The sequence below is a fragment of the Cololabis saira genome, chromosome 1 (genome assembly GCF_033807715.1).
Source record: "Cololabis saira isolate AMF1-May2022 chromosome 1, fColSai1.1, whole genome shotgun sequence".
Taxonomy (NCBI): domain Eukaryota; kingdom Metazoa; phylum Chordata; class Actinopteri; order Beloniformes; family Belonidae; genus Cololabis; species Cololabis saira.
Genome location: NC_084587.1, coordinates 44,696,295 through 44,720,146, shown reverse-complemented (window position 1 = coordinate 44,720,146; position 23,852 = coordinate 44,696,295).

The window sequence follows — 23,852 nt, the reverse complement described above, 5'->3', positions numbered from 1 at the left end:
GCAACCTTCAAGCAATTAAAAGCAAGGGGTGCCTGCAGCCTGACAGGATTTGACTTTGGGGGAAATGCTCAGAGTTTTCATGATTCACAATTGACAGCATAAAGAACCTTGACCCAAATTTGCACAGTTTTCTGCCGAACCCTGCTTTTAATGTGGAATTCTCTGGAGCAGGTTTTCAGAAGTCAGCCCTTCTTAAGTGGACTGGATTTCTCCGGGGACAGTTTCAACTCTTTTGGAAGTCTCTCATTTGCTGTATTACTTTCTGTCTTCCTCTCTCCAGCTCTCCCTGATGCATTCAACAGAGGAACCCCAGAATGATTTAAGTGTCAGCGGGTGGTAATTTATTCATGTTCTCTTGGTAGGTTAACGACGGCACTCAGAAAGCAGTCAAAGAAAAGTGCCACCACAAGATCAAGTTCGGCGACATTTCCAAGAAACTGTGCAATTACGGCCTTTTCAACACAGAAATTCACTCTGCCGTGAGTCTTGCCCATCATCTGTAGTCCTTTTGATGGAAGCTCATGCGGAGAATGTTGGGTGGGTGAGTGGTCGAACTGTGGTGGCACAGTTGCATGCAGCAGAGAGGGCCAAACCAGCCATTAATCTGGATTTGAGTGATTCAGTTTCCTGTTGGGATTTTTCATCGCTGTCTGCCAAAGTTGTTTTCAAGGTGGGAGTTATGTGTGGGAAAAAAGTACATTAATGCACTCAAACCCATTACAGCTTGCTTTTAGCATTAACACCGAGTGAAGTACACTGGGGCTGTACTTGATGCATTATCAAGTGGCTGAGTTGTGGTTTTGCCTGTAATCATGTTCGTTTTCAAAGTCAGAGGAGTTAATTCAAGAGATTGGAAAATTGGAAAAAAAAATGATGCAGTTATGACTTCTGTCCGGTTTTTAACTCTGGATTTTGAATCTTAAGACCTTAAACAGTTGTATAGCCACAAATTAAACATAATTTGTGAAGCCAAATATGTTTAGTGTGCCTCACATTGATAAAAATTAAGGAAAACATATTGTGAAGCTTTGTTCATTAAACATAATGAAAAGCTAAATAAATGACTTATTGGATTGACAATTTAAGCAAAAGGAATTAATTATCTTCAGTTTTACACTGTTAAACTTGCTATGCCACCTCATAGTACAGTTGTGAAGGCGCAAAACATTTCTGGTGAAGATTTGGAAACTTTGCAGAAACTTTCCATGGGAAGTTAAACCTGGGAACTCTGGAAGTATTTAGTTTAGGAATTAAATTGTAATTGTGTGGCATCTTCTGAAGAATAAAATAATAAAAAAGATTATGAACAACACGAACACAACGTTATACACAAATGTATAGTCAGCTAAACAAACATAATATTCTAAAATGGTTAGAATAATTTACCACTGAAGCTGGCCCTATGGACAGAATGAGGCTCAAACAATCTTCAACAAACTAAAACAAACTATAAACTGTGTTGACCAAAAACTAACTAATAAAATAGAGCCACATTTTGCATTAATGTGTGGGTTTGTCTAATATGACCTGCTGAGGTACACACGACTTCACCCTCCATACAGTGGTCATCGTGGGTGTGGAATCTAGCCATGGTGACAAAACCTGACCAAAAAAAATGATTCCTTGATTTTCAGGTAGTCTGATAGGGCTCGAGGTTTGTGGCTTCCCCACTATTTGCCTTGTACATTTTTTGTTCATCTGTTGGAGCAATAAACAAGCTCAAAAATCCTATCAATCTGCATCAAATCTGACTGTTCGATACAGATGTTTTTCTTTTCTTTTTTAAAAATTATACTTCAAGTTACCTGTGAAAGGCTTGCCTGCAGTTTTTCTATTTTCCAGTTCATTGCCGTTTATTTCCATGAATTCCCACTTATTCCCATTCATTCCCTTGCAAGCTGGCAGCCAAAGTAAAATATATCCTAAATGAGCTAAAAAGCAAACATAAATAAATAGTTTTTAATACGAAACAAAGTGTAGATATTAAGGAAAAGCACAAAATCCTCACTAAGACTTCCTCATTCAATCCCCACAGACACTCAGCTAACCTCTGTCACTCTCATATCTTCTCCTGAGCTCACAATTGTTTGGTGTTCTATTTATCATTTGAGTCATCATATTGCCATCACAGTATCTGTATTCTCACACTGACATTTCCAACCAGTGGGGTCAATGACTGTGTGGCATCACTTTGTACAGTAATGAACCTTCTTCCCTTCTCCTCTCCTCTGTCCTTCCCTGAATGTCACTCACTCATTTCTTTCACAAAGTTGTTTGTTAACCACGTTCACTTCAGTGTCAATTTCTCCAGCTGACCTCGCCGGAAAAAAAAGACAAGAATACTGTCCATTTCTTTTCTATTTCTAAACGGGTTAAAAGGTTGCTGTCAGCAGGACTCATCACACCAGTAACCATCCATCCATCTATTTTCTATACCCAGTTAATCCTGTGCAGGGTCACGGGGCACCTCTAACCAAGAAAAAAGGAAGGGAGGTAAATTGGAGGAACGGCCGTGGCACAGGTGTAAGAGGAGTTGTTTTCCAGAAGATTGTGGGTTATTATTTGCAGACAGAATGGACATATATGATGCCGTGCTGTTTCACTTAAATTTGTCAATTTATAGCAGCTTCTGCATTTCAGGCCTGGAACGCATTTAAAAAAAACTGGTATAGTGACAATTAGTGCTAATAATGGCAAAAGAAGAAGAAGAAAAAAGCTTTTTCAAAGAGGTAATGTCAGCAGGTGGTTGTGATTTGGTACAAAAGCAGCCTCAAAGCTCATTTTCCTTTCATTGATGGCAGCAGAGTTTTTAGAGCAACATATGTAGTCTTCAAGCCCAAATACTGTTCACTATAATTTCTGAGATTTCTGCGCTCCTCAAATAATTAAACAGCCCCTGAAAACCTGTTGTATATAATATAATATATATAATATATAAAAAAAGAAAACGTTTGTGTTTCCACAGTTACAATACAAAATTACAAGTATTTTGGTTTAAAAATATCTGCATTGTTCCATACAAATTAGATATTCAAGTTAAATATTAAGTTTTAGACTTGCTACATGCAAGCTAAAAAAAATAAAAAATGAAGAAAACCCAACTTATCCGTCGTCCCACTCACATCAGAACTTAAAACAGACTGGTAGTTTAAAATTCAACTTAGATAAACTCTGACACACATCTTCATAAAGTATGAAAAACCACTTTTGCAAAATCTGATAAATTCCAGTCCTCCACATAGACTGCCTTCAATAATTATTACTGCGTAGCACATTCTGAAGCCTAAATCTGTGCCGTCAAAGAATAAATAAATAAATAAAAAAATAAAGAACAAAAACATTGCCTTCTTTTTGGAAAAAAGTCTTTTCTTTTTGTGTTATCCTGTCAGCAGTATTGCTAATATGAAGCGATAGTGAAGTGGAAGCGGAGAGGCATCTTCAGTGTTGGCTTACAATTATGTTAACCCTGTGACACCATCACATTGATTTAAGTGTCCTTGAGAAAAACATTTATTGCACAGTATTGCACAATTCACAATATATTATGAATATGTGTATTCCTGTGGAATGAGATCTCTTTATGGTCCAATGAGTATATCGCTAAAAATGAAGGGGTGTCCCTTTAAAGTCCTGGCCACCCGTGATTCCTCAGCCCCACTATGGTACACCACTGGCCACGATCCCATTTTTTTTTTCTCCAGGTTCTGGATTATCCCTGTGGAATGTTGATTGCCTCATTTACTTACTTCCTGTTGCTTGAAATCAACATTATTAATTATTCTTGGTGAACCTTCTACGGACCCCCTCTTGTTTTAGTGAGAACTTAGCCCTTTAAAAAGACAATTATAGGGCTGATTGTTTAACCAACGACCTGTATGCTGGCATTAGCATAAAAGTTGTGTGGTCTGAGGCTCCAAGGTGAGGGAGGGGACGGGCTATGTAGGTGCCTTTGGGTGAGGTGTAGACATTGTCAAGGATATTGTTTCTTCATGTTGGGAAGTTGATATGTCCGTGGAGTTGTGGAAACACGCTCTTGGGGTTGGTATGGTTGAAATCCCCAGCCAACATGAGGAAGGCATCTGGGTGGGCTGTCTGCTGGTCACTGATGTACTGATGGAGTTCATACAGTGCCTCGCTCCTGTTGCTGTTAGAGGCGGGGGGCTGTATATTACTACCAGAAATATGGCACTAAATTCCCTCAGCAAGTAGAATGGCTGGCATTTAATAACCATAAACTCCACCACTGATGAGCAGTGTTTTCAGACCACAACAGCGTTGCATGCACCAGGCATCGCTGATGTAAACACAGAGTCCCCTGCTGCCAGTCTTCCCCCCCTCGACGAGCACTCTGTCCGCCCGATAGCATGTTAGCTGGGCTAGGTCAATGGCACAGTCCAGGACGCTGTTGTTGAGTCATGTTTCCACAAACACAAGAACACAACACTTACTCACAGTCTCAGAAGTTGTACGAAGTAGGCGGATGCAGTCCCGTTTATTATCCAGTGTACGTTAGCCAATGTGATGGTAGGGATAGCCGGATGGTGAGGGCTAGCCACTAGCCTAGCCTGGATACCTCTGCGCTTTCCCTGCTTCTGCTTCCTCATACATCTTCTGTGGCGCTTCCACTGTGGGCTAGTTGAAGTAGTGGGGGTCTGTAGTTCTTCTGCGTCCGCTGGGTTGATGTCCGTGAATGTGGTTCTGCCCATGAAGAAACTCACGGGAGTATGTGCGCTTTGGTATTGATGGGTGCATCAAAGACGAACATATGCACGATGGTAGACAACATGAAAATGATCATCCTAATCAAATCTGTCCAAACATACCATATTTTCACGACCATGCGGCGCACCGTGTGGAAAGGCGCACCCTCAGTTTTGTGTGTAATTTTTGGATTTTAAACACATATATGGCGCACCGACTGAAAAGGCGTCAACAGACATGGAGCGTCTACAGACATGGAGCCCACACATGCGCGCCGCAAAACACATACACACGTGCCGCAAAACACACACGCGCGCTGCAGAACACACACACAAGCACAAGTGTGCTTATTTAAAAATAGAGCGGGAGCAAAACTTAGTTTGATTGTATTTTATTTCAGTTTTTACATTAATCAAACCCTTCAAAGTCCTCATCCTCTGTTTCAGCATTCAAGAGCTCCGCTAATTCAGCTGTGCCAGTCTGAATTTCCTCACTGCCAGAGTCACTTTATGTGCCATGCGGCACCTCGAAAATGCTGGCTTTTGCAAAAGCCCAAACAACAGTCCCAGCAGACACGTTAGCCCACGCATGATGTGTGAAAAAAACTACCGGGTCGCCACACATAGACCTGCCTCAGCCACTCGATCACCTCTTCATCCAGCCAGCCCTTTTCATTTGCCTTTATAATGACTCCGGCTGGAAAAGTCCCTTTAGGCAAAGTTTTTCTTTTAAAAATCACCATAGGCCGCAGTTTCTGTCCATCAGCGTGGCAGCCAAGCACAACAGTAAATGAGGACTTTTCATACACTGTTGTGCGGATCCCCCACCGCGCTGTTCCCGTCCTCTCCGCCGCGCCGGACTGTCACCGTCCTCTCCACCGCGCTAGCCTACGGCGTAGGGTACGGCGGCGACGCACACCCCCGTCCTCTCCACCGTGTGATTCACCGGGATGTGGAACGTGAGCGGCACCTCGTCCATGTTGGTGATGTGGCTGGGCTGGATGCGTTTGTCGGTGATGTGTCGGCTGCAGAATTAGCGGAAGCTCTCCATCTTTTCCATATAATCCGCCGGGCACTGCCGCTGCGCTGGCACCGTTTCATGAAGCGAAAGCACCAAGACAGACCTCCATGAAAATGTTCAATTTTCATTTCTTCCGCCAGCGCTACTGCTTTCAGTCGAATGGTGGCCGTTGAAACGCTCCTTCCAACCGCTCTGTGCCTCACACTGCCCCCTAACCCCTTTAAAGTCTGAGGATGGTCTCTATCACGTCCGCAACTCACGGGTGCTTCACACGCCCCCTTCTCCCTTTACCTTTCTCATGGTGGCCGTCCGCCTTACATTACCGTAATACAGGTAATAGAAACGGCGCACTGTTTCATTATGCGCGCGGTACATTCTTAAAAAAAAAAAAGCTGCAGAAATTACATCCAAAACAAGTGCTGCCAGAGCTGAAATGGGGACTAGCAGAGCTCCGCCACTCAATCTGCTGTTGACAGGGTTTGACTGGTTCTAGCTGGGCAAAACCTAAAGGTGTTGTGGACTGATTGACTGCAGATCCCAGATGACTTCCACATCGAAGAGTTCCTGAATTGAAAGAGTTCTTGGAATATCTGCAAAACGTTTGCAAGGAGATCTGGTACAACAGTACTTCAAAAACGGGTATGCCAGTCAGTGGCCCGTGCTCTTAATGCCCCTTCCTGTGGATCACCTCAGGTTTGGTTAGCCTAGGATCATCTGAATGGCTAGATAGGGATGGATGAACAGCCACTCAGCTGCAGCCACTCAGGTTGATTGGGGCACAGGTGGCCCCAATCAACCTCTCCACCCTGCCTGGCTTGATAAGTCATGGCTGCACAGCAGAAAGGGGCTGCTGCTGCTGGGAGAAGGTTCTGCACGTGTGTCTTGGGTGTGTCTGGAGAAAATAAACGGAGTTCCTGCACTGAAACCTGTGTCCTCTGTCCTGTCGGTCGGCCCCGTAGCACTCGCCGTGCTACACTGGCACCCAACGTGGGGCCCGACAGGATGGAGGCACTGGCACAGAAACTGGCAGACCTGGCGGCCCTGATCCGGAGCCAGGCGGAGCGGCAGACTGCAGCGCTGGAGACGCTGGCAGCGCAGCAGCCGGCAGGGTGGGGTCGCCCGCCTACTCTGCTCGCAGAGGACCGCCCCTTCACCTTCAGCTACCCGAACGTGCGGCGAGGGGTGCTGGACTGTCCAGGGCGGTCCTCGGAGGACGACCCCTTTTCCTTCACGTGACCGTACGTGAGGCGAGTGCCGCGGGACCGTCTAGGGAGGCCCTCGGCGGTCCTGGAGGAGGCGGTCCTGGAGGAGGCTGTCCTGGAGGAGGCGGTCGTCCTGGAGGAGGCTGTCCTGGAGGAGGCGGTCGTCCTGGAGGAGGCGGTCGTCCTGGAGGAGGCGGTCGTCCTGGAGGAGGCGCCGATCCTGGAGGCGGAGACGTCGGTCGCCGGGGCGGTCCTGGACGTGCCCGTCGCCGAGGGCGACCTCCCGACCGGCCTTGTCAGCCGGCCAAACCGGGAAGGCCCGGAGGCGCAGTCTGCGGTTCCTGGCTTCCTCTCCCGCTCCGAGGGGGGCGGGGGGGAGTTGGCTCGGCCGGATGGTCCCCGGCCTGAGGTTGGCGATGGGGGTGTGTGGCAGGTTGGAGGAGCTGCAGCCACTCAGGTTGATTGGGGCACAGGTGGCCCCAATCAACCTCTCCACCCTGCCTGGCTTGATAAGTCATGGCTGCACAGCAGAAAGGGGCTGCTGCTGCTGGGAGAAGGTTCTGCACGTGTGTCTTGGGTGTGTCTGGAGAAAATAAACGGAGTTCCTGCACTGAAACCTGTGTCCTCTGTCCTGTCAGTCGGCCCCGTAGCACTCGCCGTGCTACACACCTGTTTACCAATTTTTTTCTTTCCCTTTCAACCACCAGATTCCAGTACCAAGAAATAATGGACTATTGGCAGAAATTATTTTTTATGGTGTCAGAAGAAAACAGTTATTTAAAAAAAAAATGCATGGTACAGTATATATATATATATATTATATGTATACAGTATATATATATATATATATATATATATATATATATGTATGTACTTTATATATACTGTTTATAATCAGCCAGATAGCAGAAGTTGCAACTTAAACACTTTAAAACTGTTTACCCTTTTTTTTATATGGTTCAAAATTAAAAAATAAATATATGAATAAAAAAACAAAAACCATTGCAGGTTAAAAGTGGCCTGGAGTCCTTTAACGAATATAACTGCAGGCCCTTTCATCATGGATTCAAATTAAAATATTTGATTTTACCACAGACGTGGTTCAGCGAGTTTCTGATATTTTAAATGTTTTCATTTTGAGAACGTGTCACTATTTAAAATCAGAGTAAACATTAATTCAGTTAGCTCCAAAGGATGAAAAAAATGCCTCTGCTTTTCAAGAGGTCAGGGCCTGATCTTTTGACAGAGAAATTGGAGGATTTTTGCAGATAAGTGCTCCACTTAGATCAAGTCTATTGGGCACTGAACAGAATATTTCTTCCAACAGGTCGGCACTTTTGGTAGGCTGCCATGAATGGAAGTATCAGTCATTTATTAAAAGGCATGTCTAGGGAGTAGCTGAATGAAAAATGTAGACACATTCCAGCAGTGTGACATGGACTTGATGGACTCCTCCCAGTTACTCTTCAGCTTCAAGAACAATCGTTTATCATGCTGATGATTACACAAAGCAATCGACAGTGAAGCATTTTCAGCAAATCTAATTAAATACTTTTGTCTGTGTGTTGGACCTAAGTGTGTTGGTGTATCGAGGCAGTTTTTTCTCCAAAATAGTACAAAAGTATGCTGTTTTCCATGTAGGCACAAGGAATCATTCATTTGTTTATGTTCTTTTGTTGTTTCCTCATTTTGTGGAAACTACAGAATAATTTGATAGATATTCTTAACTCTTGTTCTTTTGCAAAGTTAAAATACAGACATATATATATATATATATATATATATATATATATATATATATATATATATATATATATATATATATATATATATATATATATACATATATATATATATATATATAGGCGAGACCCTCCATCTTTTAAATTGAATTCAGTGCCACCAGTTAATGTTCTCTTTGTTTGATTAAATATTTCAACAGCTGTTGGCTGGAGTGCCACAAGTTAAAACTGTTACCTCTGTCTGTCCAAATGAATTTGCTCTGCTTGTGGAATAAGGACATTCAATCCAAGTGTCCTTATAAAGATGTTTCTGTTCCTTCTGTTGTCTTCACATGACTCATAATGTACACAACAGCAGAATGTAGATAATAGCACACACACACGCACACACACACACACACACACACACACACACACACACACGCACGCACATGCACACGCACACGCACATGCACTAGCACATGCACACACACACACACACATACGCACACGCACACGCACACGCACACACACACATCTTCATATCTCACACTGCACTTACATCATGCACACATACACAAAAACATGTTATACCTGCTTTCAAGTAAAATATTTGCTTATGCGTACGTATAAGCCCAGTGCTTGCCCAGTGCTATGTAGAATAGCAAGCTTGGACTCTTTGTGGCAGAGCTAATCATTAGATTGTGAGCGGGCACCAGGGGCCAATTTGATATTTAATGGTTTGCATTAATGGGCGTGGCAAAATGGCTCAACAGCGCCCCCTAGAAAACTTTGTGCCTCAAGCCCCACAATACGGTTTGATGTACATGCACGAAAATCGGTACACACCTGTATCATGTCGCAACTTAAAGAAAAGTCTCTTGGCACCATGGCCGAAACCAAACAGGAAGTTGGACATTTTGAATTAATCATGTCATTTTGCCGCAATTTATGCCATGTCTTCGGCCGTTAATACGGCCCGAACCGTAACGTGCACCCAGGTGTTATACATCCAAATGTGCGTCTACATCCTGCGACGACATGCATACATTCTTCAGTCAAAAGCGTTACCGTGGCGACGATAGATGCCAAAAAGCACACCCCTCCTTCATCTGGTTGGTCCATGTTTGATAGTTCCTACTTTCTGCCATAACTTTTGATTGGTTTGATATAAAGAGTCATGGGTGGTGTCAGACTCGGTTTTGAGTCCTTGAACATAATTGGTGCAAATTAGCCCCGTCCCTTCATCTGATTGGTCGATATGTGATAGTTCCGATTTTCTGCAATAACTTTTGAATGGTTTGGCATAAAGACTCGTGGGTGGTGTCATCGGACTCAGTTTTGAGTCCATCCATCCATCCATTATCTATACCCGCTTTATCCTTTAGGGTCACGGGGGTCTGCTGGAGCCTATCCCAGTTCATTTCAGGTGAGAGGCAGGGGTTACACCCTGGACGGGTCACCAGTCCATCACAGGGCCACATATAAACACACAAACCATGCACACTCACGCTCACACCTACGGGCAATTTAGAATCATCAATTAACCTAGTATGCATGTTTTTGGACTGTGGGAGGAAGCCGGAGTACCCGGAGAGAACCCACGCAAGCACGGGGAGAACATGCAAACTCCACACAGAAAGGCCCCTGCCGGGCCTGGGAGTCAAACCGGGAACCTTCTTGCTGTGAGGCAACAGTGCTAACCGCTAAGCCACCGTGCTGCCCTCAGTTTTGAGTCCTTGAACATAATTGCTGCAAAGTAGCCCCGCCCCTTCATCTGATTGTTCGATATCTGATAGTTCCTACTTTCTGCCATAACTTTTAAATGGTTTGATATAGAGAGTCATGGCTGGTGCCATCGGCTAAATGTCCAGGCCTGAAGACATCTACATGCATGTCATACAAGCGCTTCCACTGCAGCATGCCGCCTGAATGTACACAAGAGTGCGAGGGCCCGTTCATCGCTGATTGCAGCTTTAATGTTCTATGTAGTCACTAAATAAAACGAGATTCTGACCGTTGCTGTATGTGTGTAAATCTCCCTCAGTAGAGCCAGGGACTGAACACATTTCTATTTCTCACTCAAACTGGGAACAAACTAATTTTTTAATCTTTTAATATTAAAGCTCAAAAATAATTGTTGAAAGTAAAAAAACATTGAACCATGAAGTGAAACTGCACATTTTGCACTCATTTGAGGAATGTCATCTGGTCATCTATCTATCATTTAGATACTCCTAATTCTTTTCTAGGTCACAGAGGTCAGCTGGACCTTATCCCTGCTCTCAACCACACCAACTCAACGGAGGTCAATTAAATTCACAAACTAATTTAACCAGATGTTTTTGGATGGAGCATCTGGAGAAAACGAATGTAAGCATGAGAGAGAACATGCTAACCCCACACAAACAGATCCCTGCCAGGAATTCGAACCAGGATCCTTCTTGCTGTGAGGCAGCAGTAGTAACCATCAAGCCACCAACATAAACATTGTGCCATTGTACCCAAACACTCATATCAAGCCGCCGGGGAGACGCAAACTCCAGCCCATTGTCCTGGTGTTATTGGTAAAGTTCATTTGTGTTACTTTAGAAGCTTTTTCCGAGCAGTTAACTGCAAATCCATTTTTTTTTCCTGCCGTGTGATCTATATTACTTTTTTTTTTTAATTCCTTATTTCATGTTAGAATAAAATTTGATTGTACTTTAATCAATTTGAATCAAGACGTATTCATGGGTAATTTATAGACAGTTTTAGTCACAGGACTTCTCTCATTTTTCTCTTTTTCTCCCCTTCAATTTATTAACTGAAAAATGGTAAGAAGGAGTTTTATGCTGTAAATTATAACATGAGCAGGCAGAGAATTGGCAGGTTTACTGTTAATATCTAGAGCTATGCCACAGTGGGAGTACAGATATAAAAAAAAAACACAACTGTGATGAACCCTTGTGATGTAGTAGTGTTGGATGTTCCCAGTTTGAATCAGCAACATTTCGGGATATAAGATGAACTGCTGAGTAAGTTGTCATACATACTCCTGATATCTGTTCCATCACATTTACACTTCTAATGCTTATTTTCTAAGTGGTGAAAATATGATACCTGGATCGTGTATTCATGAAGGCTTAGAGGCAGACGTAGGGAAACTACAGACATGATGTTTACATGAGAAAGTCTTCAAATTCCCAATGTTGCAATGTTGCCACCACGACACAAGGAACCCACAGTTCAATTGTACAACACCTGACGTCACCACAGTCAAAGTCAATGGATGTCGAGGCCGATGAGGCCTCCTTTACATCTGCATGAGCGAGGGGTAAGAGAGTAACAAATTATGACAATTTAGTTTACAAGTTCAATTTTACTCACAATAAATAGTATTTTAACAGCATGAAGTGCTAATTTCATTGTTTCTGACCTATCTTCGAATACAGATGAGCACTGAGTGTGGAGTTTCAGTTGCAAAGGGACCAGATATCTGTTCCTTTTTGTTCCATAAAAACAAAAAAATTTAAAACATTTTTTTCTGTGTATGCTAAAAAATGGCAAAATATTTGCCTGGGGTGCTTGTAATACCGATTCCAGCACATTATTTTATTCCATATCCTAAATCCAAACAAAACAGAGCTAAATTTCTGCTTTGGATTAAGCTGCCAATTTAACGTCCAGAACAGGGTTTTTCCAACCCTGTTCCTTGGGGCACATTGCACTGCTTGTTTTAGATGTTTCCCCTTTTTCTGACACTCTCCTGATTCCCATTAAGGTAATGCCTCAACAGCCTCTGACTAACAAACTGTGCTTGTTTGTTAATGATTCGCAGAAATTGAGGCAGATTTGTCAGAGCAGGGAGACACCTAAAATATGCAGGGCAGTGTGCCCCAAGAACCTAGGTTGACAAACACTGGTCTAGGAGATCAAGGATGTCCACATTGGTACTGGTAAATTAAAGCAACAATCCTTTAACTCTCCTCGGGTTACCTGTAGTTGCTTAATTTAATTAGACACACTCATTATGTAGCAAAACAGGCTTTCCCTCAGTCAAAGGGGACCTATAATGGCATTTAATGTCTATTTTAAACAGGCCTTGAATGTCTTAAAAACAAGCTTTTGATAGTTTTTTCTATATAAATTAGAAATTCAGCCTCTGGGCCATGTCTTTATCTTTACCGTTTCTTACCTCATTCTCTATGAGGGATTCTGAGTGGGCGGGGAGGCTATGATAATGAGGCACTGTGCTGATTGGCTGCCTGAATGACGGGATACACTGCTATGAAAAGATGGTGGAAGCTCCGGCTGGCGGAGTTAAGCCTGAATTATGGTTCTGCGTTAAATCGACGCAGTCCCTACGCCGTTGGCTCTGCGTTGGTGTCATGCGTAACCATAAATCAGCCTTTACACCGTGTCATGCATGCGATGCGAGCGAGCGTCAGCGACAAAATCAATTCCATTGCTTTATTTTCTATTGGACTGTCCTAACTGGCCGCAGCGACACAGCGTTTTGAGCTGAACATTTGTGGACCGCCCTGCTTCTATTTTCTTCCTGTCGCTCGCGTTGAAAGCCGGTTGAAAGTGCTGTAGCAAACGGTCACGGATGGGGAACGGCTGATCCAGTTAGTTGAAATGAGAAGTTATCTCTATGACACCTCCTCATTTCACTACAAAAACCTCAAAGTGGCAGCTGGCTGGAGAGAGATGGACAGAGAGCGTCCAATGTCACGCAGTGCGATGCAATAGTCGGACGCTCGCATGCAGTTACACGGTTTTAGAGTTGTGTGCGTGGTTTCACGTATCAGAGGCCAACCTCTGCTCCTGTTGTGACGTCACGACAGGAGCAGAATCTGAACGGCTCGTAGAAGTCACATGACACTGGACGGCTCATCCGGGGGGCTGTACAGACACTGCAGAATTTGGTTGCTTTCATCTTTCTCTGAGTTGGCAGGCTAAGAGGAGACCACTTTATATATGTTAAAGCAAGAAAAAACGTGTTTTTCACAATAGGTCCCCTTTAAGTTAGCCAGCTAGCTAGTCGTAATTTAAGTTAAATGTAATAGTCACTGTCGTTGTTAGTTTACCTTAGATTGTGGAGCTTCTGAGCACCACATGCAAAATTATAACTTTAGATCTAGTCCAGGGTAGTTTACAGTATTAAATCTTCATACTAGTGTTAAACAGGTATTAGCAGATCAGAAGTTCTGTAGTGATCTAATAGGTGTGTCCATTATCAGGAATTCAGGGTAAACCCACCAGACAGGAACCTGATGGGTTTCAGACTGCTTCCTCAGCCCCTTCAGCTGGCGTGTTTCCATCAGACTGCAGTACCACACAAGAATCAGAATCAGAATCAGAATCAAGTTTATTATGTCAGCTTAGAAAACTGTTTTTGACTTTGGATACACCGGCGGCGACACAATGGTATTGTGCGCCTGTTTTCCAAAGGGTAACACTGGGATAGGGGGGGGGGGGAGAAAAAAAACATCTTCACACACAGTATCAAGGTGCAAAAAACACCTCAGAAGCACACAGAGCAACATACATCACAAGACTTGCATGTGGGTGTGTGGGTGGGGGGGGGGGGTCCCCGCACAGTACATCCAAAGGGGCTTTTCCACTAGTACTTACTCAGCCCGACTCGGCTCACCGCTCGTCACGCCTCTACCCGTTTTGTCCCTGTTTGTTTTTCCACAGCCAGGTTAGAAGTGGGAAGGTTGGGGTGACGCTAATGTGACATACTCGATTGCGCAACCGCTTTGTTCATGTCGGCGCTGATGAGAAATCAGCTGGAGCCGTGAGCGGCTGAGAAAAAAACAGCCCGTCTACATCCCTATTTTAATTCTCTCGTTAGCCACCAGGTTTATGAACATCTGCAACTCAGAGTTGGACCAAACAGACGTTTTGCGCTTTATGATAAAATCGCTGCGGTGTCGCTCTCGCGCTGACTCCCGCTTCCTGATTCAAACGTCTGACGGCCCCGCCCCCCGACCAATCAGTGGCGCGGAGGGTGGTGACGTCAGGGGGGGGGGGCTGATAAGAGGGAGGAGCTGAGGTAGGCGTTGAATTGAGGGAGGTGTGTGTGTTTATCAGTAAGTGTCTGTCTGTGAAGCGATGAGTCCGTCCGTGAACCTTTGCCCAGAGCTGCTCTCAGCCAAATGTCCTTGATGTTATCAGGCGGCTCGGTACAGTTCTGAAACAGGGATCCACAGGTGTTCGTGGGAGAGGGGGAATCGCTAACCGAACAAACAACACAGCCACAAGGTGGCGGTAATCCAAATTTTTTACTGTTGGCAAACAGTCACCAACATACAAGGAATGAAAAAGAAGAATGCAGCAAAAGAAAAAAGAGAAGAAAAAAAACTTAAATAAGGGATGCTTTTGGCATGTTTGTTTCCTTAGAATACACTATGGTAGAAGTGATTGACATTAAGAATAAAAACCCTGTTTGGCCTCTACATTGGCATAATACACCAACAAGGCCTGAACAAATTCGTCTGTCAATCCGTGTTTTTTTTCTTGTATTCTCCATTTTCATCAAACATACTAGCAGCAAAATGTTCTGGTCCAATAGGTTAAATTGAGTTGTGTTCACATGATTTATGTTCAGGTAAGAGGGTCTAACGCAATTTAAGAAGCCTGATCAGGAGAAACCCCCTGCCTGGTAGTTCCTTTAGGTCAATCTGAGTTCCTCTCCTACTACAGGAACATTTTTCACCTCGTAAAGATTGCTAAAGGTAACTTTTGCAGAGCTGTTCCTGGTAATGAAGACATGCGTAATTGATCCAGCCCCAAAAAAACTACCAGGAACCCCCGCTAATGGAAACGAACCTAATAGTAGCTGTGTAGCATTAGGGTCCTATTTGTAGAGCAGCAGATCTAAAACGTTGCCTTTCCGAATTAAACTAGTGAAAACCATTTTTTTCTTAACCTGCAATAGATGAACGGAATCTGGACGTTGTCATCTCCAACTTTCACTGTAAACGTAAACTGTAAACTGTAAACGCCTGCCTCTAATGTGATCTCATTAGCAACAATGCCCTTTTTAAGATTTTGTACATTTCCCTCCAGGACATATTCAAGATTCATTAATCTCCCTCAGCATAAGGTGGTAGCCTAAATTTGTTTCCAAATTAGTCTAAAACATCTTGACGCTACGATTTCACATAGGAAGTCACCTTTTTCAAGACCATAAACAATGCAAGTTTCCCCAAAATTGCAATAGTAACTGGAGAAGATGGATAACGTTAAAGATAACGTTAAAAAGTTAAAGAATGTAACCTGTCAAAGAGTTGGCTTAAACTTTACAAGTAGTTCAGAACAAAAGGCACTTTACACAGAAAACAAACAGCATGTGACCAGTCCAATTAAATATGGTTGTCAGGGTTTGACACTTCCCCCCAGTTTGTGACTTTCAGTTTCTGTCTTGTCCCGCCTGTGTCCCATCTGCCCTGATTGTGTCTGCACCTGTGTCTCGTCATGTCTCGTTATCCCTTCAGTATATCTTGTCTTGTCAATCCTTGGTTCCCTTTCGGCCCGTACTGGTTCTTCCTCCATGTCTCCTCATCGTTTTTTCCTGTTCCTGGTTTCTGGTTAATCCTGCTCTGCAGCTCCTTGTTTTTGCCTTTTTGGATTAAAACCCTTGATTTTTGAGAACTCCTGCCTCCGGGCTCCCTCTGTCTCCTGCACTTGGGTCCTAGCAAACCAAACCGCAACAGAACGGACCGACCTGATGGGACACAGGCGGGGCGGCGCCTCACCCTAATGGAGTTTTTGCGCCGGGCCGAGGAGGGGGAGTATGGCGACCCCCTTCTGGGAACATGACAGGCTCGCGGTGGGCCCAGGAGCCTTCAGGCTCAGGGGAGGCGACGACGAGGGCGTCAGCGCCAGCGCCAGCCCCAGCTTGTTCCGGCTCCAGCTCCTGCACCTGTTCCAGTGGTGGTCCCGGACGCACCTGTCCCTGTTCCAGTGGTGGTCCTGGACGCACCTGTCCCTGTTCCAGTGGTGGTCCCGGACGCACCTGTTCCTGTTCCAGTGGTGGTCCCGGACGCACCTGTCCCTGTTCCAGTGGTGGTCCCGGACGCACCTGTTCCAGTGGTGGTTCCGGACACACCTGTCCCTGTTCCAGTGGTGGTCCCGGACACACCTCCCCATGTTCCAGTGGTGGTCCCGGACGCACCTCCTCATGTTCCTGTGGTTGTCCCGGACGCACCTCCCCATGTTCCAGTGGTGGTCCCGGACGCACCTCCCCATGTTCCTGTGGTGGTCCCGGACGCACCTCCCCATGTTCCTGTGGTGGTCCCGGATGCACCTCCCCATGTTCCAGTGGTGGTCCCAGACGCACCTCCCCATGTTCCAGTGGTGGTCCCAGACGCACCTCCCCATGTTCCAGTGGTGGTCACGGACGCACCTCCCCATGTTCCAGTGGTGGTCCCAGACGCACCTCCCCATGTTCCTGTGGTGGTCCCAGACGCACCTCCCCGTGTTCCGGTGATGGTCCCGGACGCACCTCCCCATGTTCCAGTGGTGGTCCCAGACGCACCTCCCCATGTTCCAGTGGTGGTCACGGACGCACCTCCCCATGTTCCAGTGGTGGTCCTGGACGCACCTCCCCATGTTCCAGTGGTGGTCCCGGACGCACCTCCCCATGTTCCTGTGGTGGTCCCGGACGCATCAGCCTCTGCTCCGGTGATGGTCCCGGACCCCCCCCAGCCAGCTCCGAGGACCCGTGTCCCCCCCCAGCCAGCTCTGAGGACCCGTGCCCCCCACCCAGTCAGCTCCGAGGACCCGTGTCCCCCCCAGCCAGCTCGGAGGACCCGTGTCCCCCCCCAGCCCGCCCTGGATGTGGACTGTGGGGACATCTGGGATCTGTCCCTTGAGGGGGGGCAAGTGCCCCGGACACGGGTACCCCCGCAGCCGGCGCCCCGGACCCGGGTACCCCCGCAGCCGGCGCCAAGGACCCGGGTACCCCCGCAGCCGGCGCCTCGGACCCGGGTACCCCCGGAGCCATGTCACGTTCCAGAGCCATGTCACGTTCCAGAGCTGTCTCGCTGGTCTGCTCGGTCCCGAGGGCGGGCCCCCGGAGCTTTGGCCGTGTGTGGCCTGGGCCCTCCTCCAGGCCACACCCTGGGTTAGGACTGTTGGGACTTCTGGGATCTGTCCCTTGAGGGGGGGGGGGTACTGTCAGGGTTTGACACTTCCCCCCAGTTTGTGACTTTCAGTTTCTGTCTTGCCCCGCCTGTGTCCCATCTGCCCTGATTGTGTCTGCACCTGTGTCTCGTCATGTCTCGTTATCCCCTCAGTATATCTTGTCTTGTCATTCCTTGGTTCCCTGTCAGTCCGTACTGGTTCTTCCTCCATGTCTCCTCGTCGTTTTTTCCTGTTCCTGGTTTTTGGTTAATCCTGCTCTGCAGCGCTTTGTTTTTGCCTTTTTGGATTAAAACCCTTGTTTTTTGAGAACTCCTGCCTCCAGCCTCCCTCTGTCTCCTGCACTTGGGTCCTAGCAAACCAAACCATAACAATGGTGCAATTTAATCCCATCGTAATCCAGTTTTGTTCCATTTAGATCCAATTTGATATATTTCAATGAATTCCAATTTAGTTCAATTCAGATCTACATAATGCCTAACTGTGAGATTGCACTGAATCTTCATTCAGATTTTGGGTATATATGTCATGGTTAGGTTGTTTTAGGACCCAAGTGCAGGAGACAGAGGGAGGCTGGAGGCAGTAGTTCTCAAAAACAAGGGGTTTATTCCAAAAAGGCAAAACAAGGCGCTGCAAAGCAGGATGAACAAAAAACCAGGATCAAGAAAAAGGTACGAGGAGACATGGAGGAAGACACAGTACGGACCGACAGGGAACCAAGGAATGACAAGACAAGATATACTGAGGGGATAACGAGACAAGACGAGACACAGGTGCGGACACAATCAGGGCAGATGGGACACAGGCGGGGCAAGACAGAACTGAAACTAAAACTGGGAGGAAGTGTCAGAACCCTGACAGTACCCCCCGCTCAAGGGACAGATCCCAGATGTCCCCAGAGTCCTAACCCAGGGTGGGCGGAGGGGGCCTGGAGGAGGGCCCAAGCCACACACGGCCAAAGTTCCGGGGGCCGACCTCGGGACCGGGCAGACCAGCGAGACAGCTCGGGGGGGCGTCCCCGAGGCCTAGGCCTGGGTCTTGGCGGGGGGCGTGACGGGGATTCTTGGCGTGGCTCGGGGACTTGACAGGGCTCGGGAACCTGACGGGGCTCGGGAACCTGACGGGGCTCTGGGACCGCCTCAGGAACCGAGGGCTGCGGGACCGCCTCAGGAACCGAGGGCTGCGGGACCGCCTCAGGAACCGAGGGCTGCGGGACCGCCTCAGGAACAGAGGGCTGCGGGACCGCCTCAGGAACAGAGGGCTGCGGGACCGCCTCAGGAACAGAGGGCTGCGGGACCGCCTCAGGAACAGAGGGCTGCGGGACCGCCTCAGGAACAGAGGACTGCGGGACCGCCTCAGGATCCGGAGTCGGGGTTGACAGGAGGCGGGGAGCCGGAGTCGGGACTGACAGGAGGCGGGGAGCCGGAACAGGAGCAGACAGGATGCGGGGAACCGGAACGGGAGCAGACAGGATGCGGGGAACCGGAACAGGAGCAGACAGGATGCGGGGAGCCGGAACGGGAGCAGACAGGATGCGGGGAGCCGGAACGGGAGCAGACAGGATGCGGAGAACCGGAACAGGAGCAGACAGGATGCGGGGAACCGGAACAGGAGCAGACAGGATGCGGGGAGCCGGAACAGGAGCAGACAGGATGCGGGGAGCCGGAACAGGAGCAGACAGGATGCGGGGAGCCGGAACAGGAGCAGACAGGATGCTGGGAGCCGGAACAGGAGCAGACAGGATGCGGGGAGCCGGAACAGGAGCAGACAGGATGCGGGGAGCCGGAACAGGAGCAGACAGGATGCGTGGAGCCGGAGTCGGGGGGCAGAGGATCCCCGGAGCTGGCCGAGTGGGGACCCGGGTCCGTGGCGCTGGCTGCGGGGGTACCCGGGTCCAAGGTGCCGGGTCCGGGGGTACCCGGGTCCGAGGTGCTGGCCCCCCTCAAGGGACAGATCCCAGATGTCCCCACAGTCCACATCCAGGGCGGGCTGGGGGGGAACAAGGGTCCTCGGAGTGGGCTGAGGGGGGTCCGACACCATCACCGGAGGAGGAACTCCAGCAGGAGCTGAGGCGTCCAGGACCACCGCTGGAGCCAGAACAGGGGGCAATGCGTCGAGGACCACTGCTGGAGCCGGAACAGGCTGGGGCTGGCGCTGACGCCGTCGCTTCCCCTGGGGCTGAGAACCCCTGGGCCCGCCTCGAGCCAGGCGTGTTCCCCAGAAGGGGGAAACAGGCTGGGATGCGTCCAGGACCACCTCGGGAACAGGAAGAGGTGCGTCCAGGGCCCCCACCGGAACAGGCTGGGGCTGGGGCTGACGCTGTCGCTTCCCCTGGGCCTGCAGGCTCCTGGGCCCACCCAGAGCCAGGCGTGTTCCCCAAAAGGGGTCCCAGTACTCCTCCTGGCGCAAAAACTCCATGAGGGTGAGGTAGTCTCCCGCTGGGTCCATATGGTCGGTCCGTTCTGTCTTGGTTTGGTTATTTTAGGACCCAAGTGCAGGAGACAGAGGGAGGCTGGAGGCAGTAGTTCTCAAAAACAAGGGGTTTATTCCAAAAAGGCAAAACAAGGCGCTGCAAAGCAGGATGAACAAAAAACCAGGATCAAGAAAAAGGTACGAGGAGACATGGAGGAAGACACAGTACGGACCGACAGGGAACCAAGGAATGACAAGACAAGATATACTGAGGGGATAACGAGACAAGACGAGACACAGGTGCGGACACAATCAGGGCAGATGGGACACAGGCGGGGCAAGACAGAACTGAAACTAAAACTGGGAGGAAGTGTCAGAACCCTGACAATATATATATATATATATATATATATATATATATATATATATATATATATATATATATATATATATATATAAATATACAGGGCAGTGTGCCCCAAGAAACAAGGTATATAAATGTATATGTATAAATAAATGGAGAGAGTGTGGAAGAGCTCATTACATCTTGGGAGGTCCCGCCAAAAACCCGGGTTTATAGGTGGGCCTCTCTTGTAAGCTTTGTCAAAAACAAATGTTTTAGGCCTAATCCTATTAAGATTCAGCATTGTCCCAGTTTCCTGGTAAATCCAGTTAAACCAGAGAGCAGAATTTGAAAAAAAATAATCTTCATGAAAACTGTTGATGTGAACTTTCCAGTCCAATTCATTTTGACAGCATTCGTATAATACCCGTTCACAAAAAGCAGGTCTTTGTTGATCATGCTATTATAATCAGTGACTTGACTCCTTGTCTTCATTATATCTTCTTTCTTTCTTTCTTTCCCTCTGCTCGAGGCTTTATCAGCCTAGGGAGACCTTCAGACCTACAAGCATCAATTTCTAATAACACAATCTTCCCCTATTCACCCCCTGCCCACCTCATTCTAAATCAAAGAAAACACATCAGCGCAAACATAAGCTAACATTCACCCACAGCATAGACTGGTTGACTCGGCTGGACTACATCATGATGCTTAAAACCTTCCTCAACCACCACAATTAATCTAAAATGCCTGACCCTAATCAACGCTCCTGTCGCCCCTAGTTACCGGGCTGACCTGCAGGAGAATAGAGCACCTTCTGCTGTCAGATGATGTCATAACGAGGAAATCTAAGTGAACCATTACAGCTGAAAGGGTCACGCTTGGGCAATGACATTAAACAGGAGAATATGTTATATGTAATTACATAAGAGTTATTAATTAACATGAAGGCATCATGGGGCAACAAGATAATTAATTTGTTTGACCTAATTTAGATTTAGTTTACAAAGTCTTTTAAATGAAATGTACATTAGTTAATAAATTAATTATTAACTCAATTATTTGTTTTCTTATTGGTGTATGGGAGTTCGTTCAACCAGTCCACGTTTGCCTTGTGGACCTCAGCCTATTCTGTATGGTGTGCCCTGGGTGTAAGTGATATTTGATTTGCTGCTATGAGCCATCCAGCTTCTACACACATGGAGTGCGAGTTTGGTCCACATTGCTAATGGTGGGAGTTGAACTCCATTGGGGGTGACCTTTTTACTGATTCTTTTTCATAATCTTTGCAAATTGGATGTTGAGATGCAGCCAGAAGGTGGAAGAGGGTCTGATCTGGGGGAGGATGTGGTCCTGTTGGTGTCATTGAGCCATGATCTCTAGCTCTCACTACCTCAAATGTGAGACCACGGTTCTCAGTTGGAAAAAGGTTGGAATCCCCTCTGAGGTGTGGGGAGTGAGGTCCAGCTACAAGTAAAGAAGCTAGTAAATTGGGGTCTTCTTCAAAAGTGAGTGAAGAATAAAGTGGGAGTGGTGTGTTGTGGTAAAGAAGGAGCTGAGCCTTAAGGCGGGGGCTCTATGTTCCTACTCAAGGATAAAGACTGCAGATATAAGTGCCTGGAATGAGTTTCCATATTTTCATGCGTGTCCAACTGGGAGGAGAGCCCTGAGGCAGACACAGGACACGCTCAGGGCTGAGGAGATTATATTTCATGGCTGGCTTGAGAACTCCTTGGTACCTTCTGGAAGAGTTGACTTCGGGCAGAGGTCAAAGCTACTCTGCTTGGGGGCTGCCCTCATGACCAGAACCAGGCAAGCAGAAGTGAATGGATGGATGGCACGAACAATGGAATATAATGGCGCCAGTTTAACTCCACAGCAGTCACCATCATTTATTTGTTTATTATAGGGTGTACATTTTATTTATTTATTTATTTTAATTTTCTGACATGCATACACTCTTACATACAAAAATTATACATAGATATAGACATATGAGGAAAAGAAAAGTGGGAAAGCAAATATTTTACTTATTTAACCTGTATTTTATCAGGTAGTCCCTTGAGATAAAATCTCTTTTTCAAGGGGACACCTGGTCAAGAGGCACACCGGTACAATATGCAAAACAGAATAAAATACTTATGTAAGATTTAGTCTTTATAAAATCATATAGGTGCATTAATACAAAAGCAAAACTGGATCAAAATGGATAAGAGGAGAACATGCATATAAAAAGGACACAGTGAGCCAGCCCAAAAGCTATGAAACCAAATTTAATTTAGATTATTGTGAGAATAATCCAGCTTGGAAAAACTCCTGAAATTCAGTATTTTCCCTGTTTCGAACATGTATTTGTGAGTTTGAATTACTGACACCGGGCCTTTAAACCAAATGTCAGAACTAATCAAAACATAGTCTGCCTGTGAAGATGGAACTGCGAGTATGATATGAAAAAAAACAACATGAAAGTTCTCATTTTGCTAAAAGATGGACCTTTTCATCATTAACACCTTTTTTTTCAAACTTTGGAACATGATGATTAGGGGTGAAATGTACACGCATTCGTACCGAACTGTTTCGGTACAGGGCTGTCAGTATGGTGCAGATGTGCACCGATCCGAATATGGTACAGAATTTAACAGTAGCAAGTTAACAGGCTTGTTTTGTGCGCAGAGCATACTTCAAATCTGAGTTTCTACACGAGCATCTTAAGTGGCGGACTGGAAGTTTGTAGTCAGCACTGTGTGTTTTTTTATCTGCTAGCAGCCGTCATGGTTAATGCAAACAAGAAGCCCGAGCTTGACCATCCCTTATCTTTAAGGGCTCTTATTTGGGAACACTTCAGTTTCCTGGTGAAAAACAACAATGGACAAAGACAACTAGATCAGACTTTGTTCAACAGCAACCGGGGATGTTTGTGGCAACACGTCAAACCTCATAACGCATTTGAAACGGCACCACATGAATGTGAATATCGATGCTGCGAGAAAAGAAACCAGCACCGTGTCAATGCTGCTACCGTCTGCATTTAAACAGGTTTTTGCCAGTAATTCAGATCAGGCCAAAGCTATAACTAATGCCATTGGTGTTTTTGTAGCGGGGGATCTGTGACCTCTCAGTTGTTGAGAACACAGGTTTTAAACACTTGTTTTCTATTTTGTTTAAATTGAAAATATTTTATTTATTGGAGGACTTGGTAATAGATTTAAGCAGTATTCTATTTTTTTATTCCTGTTTTATTTTTGTATATATTTTTTAATGTTTCACTTTTATAAGAAAATGTATGAACCGTTGTTTTTCATAAAGTTGAAAATTAAA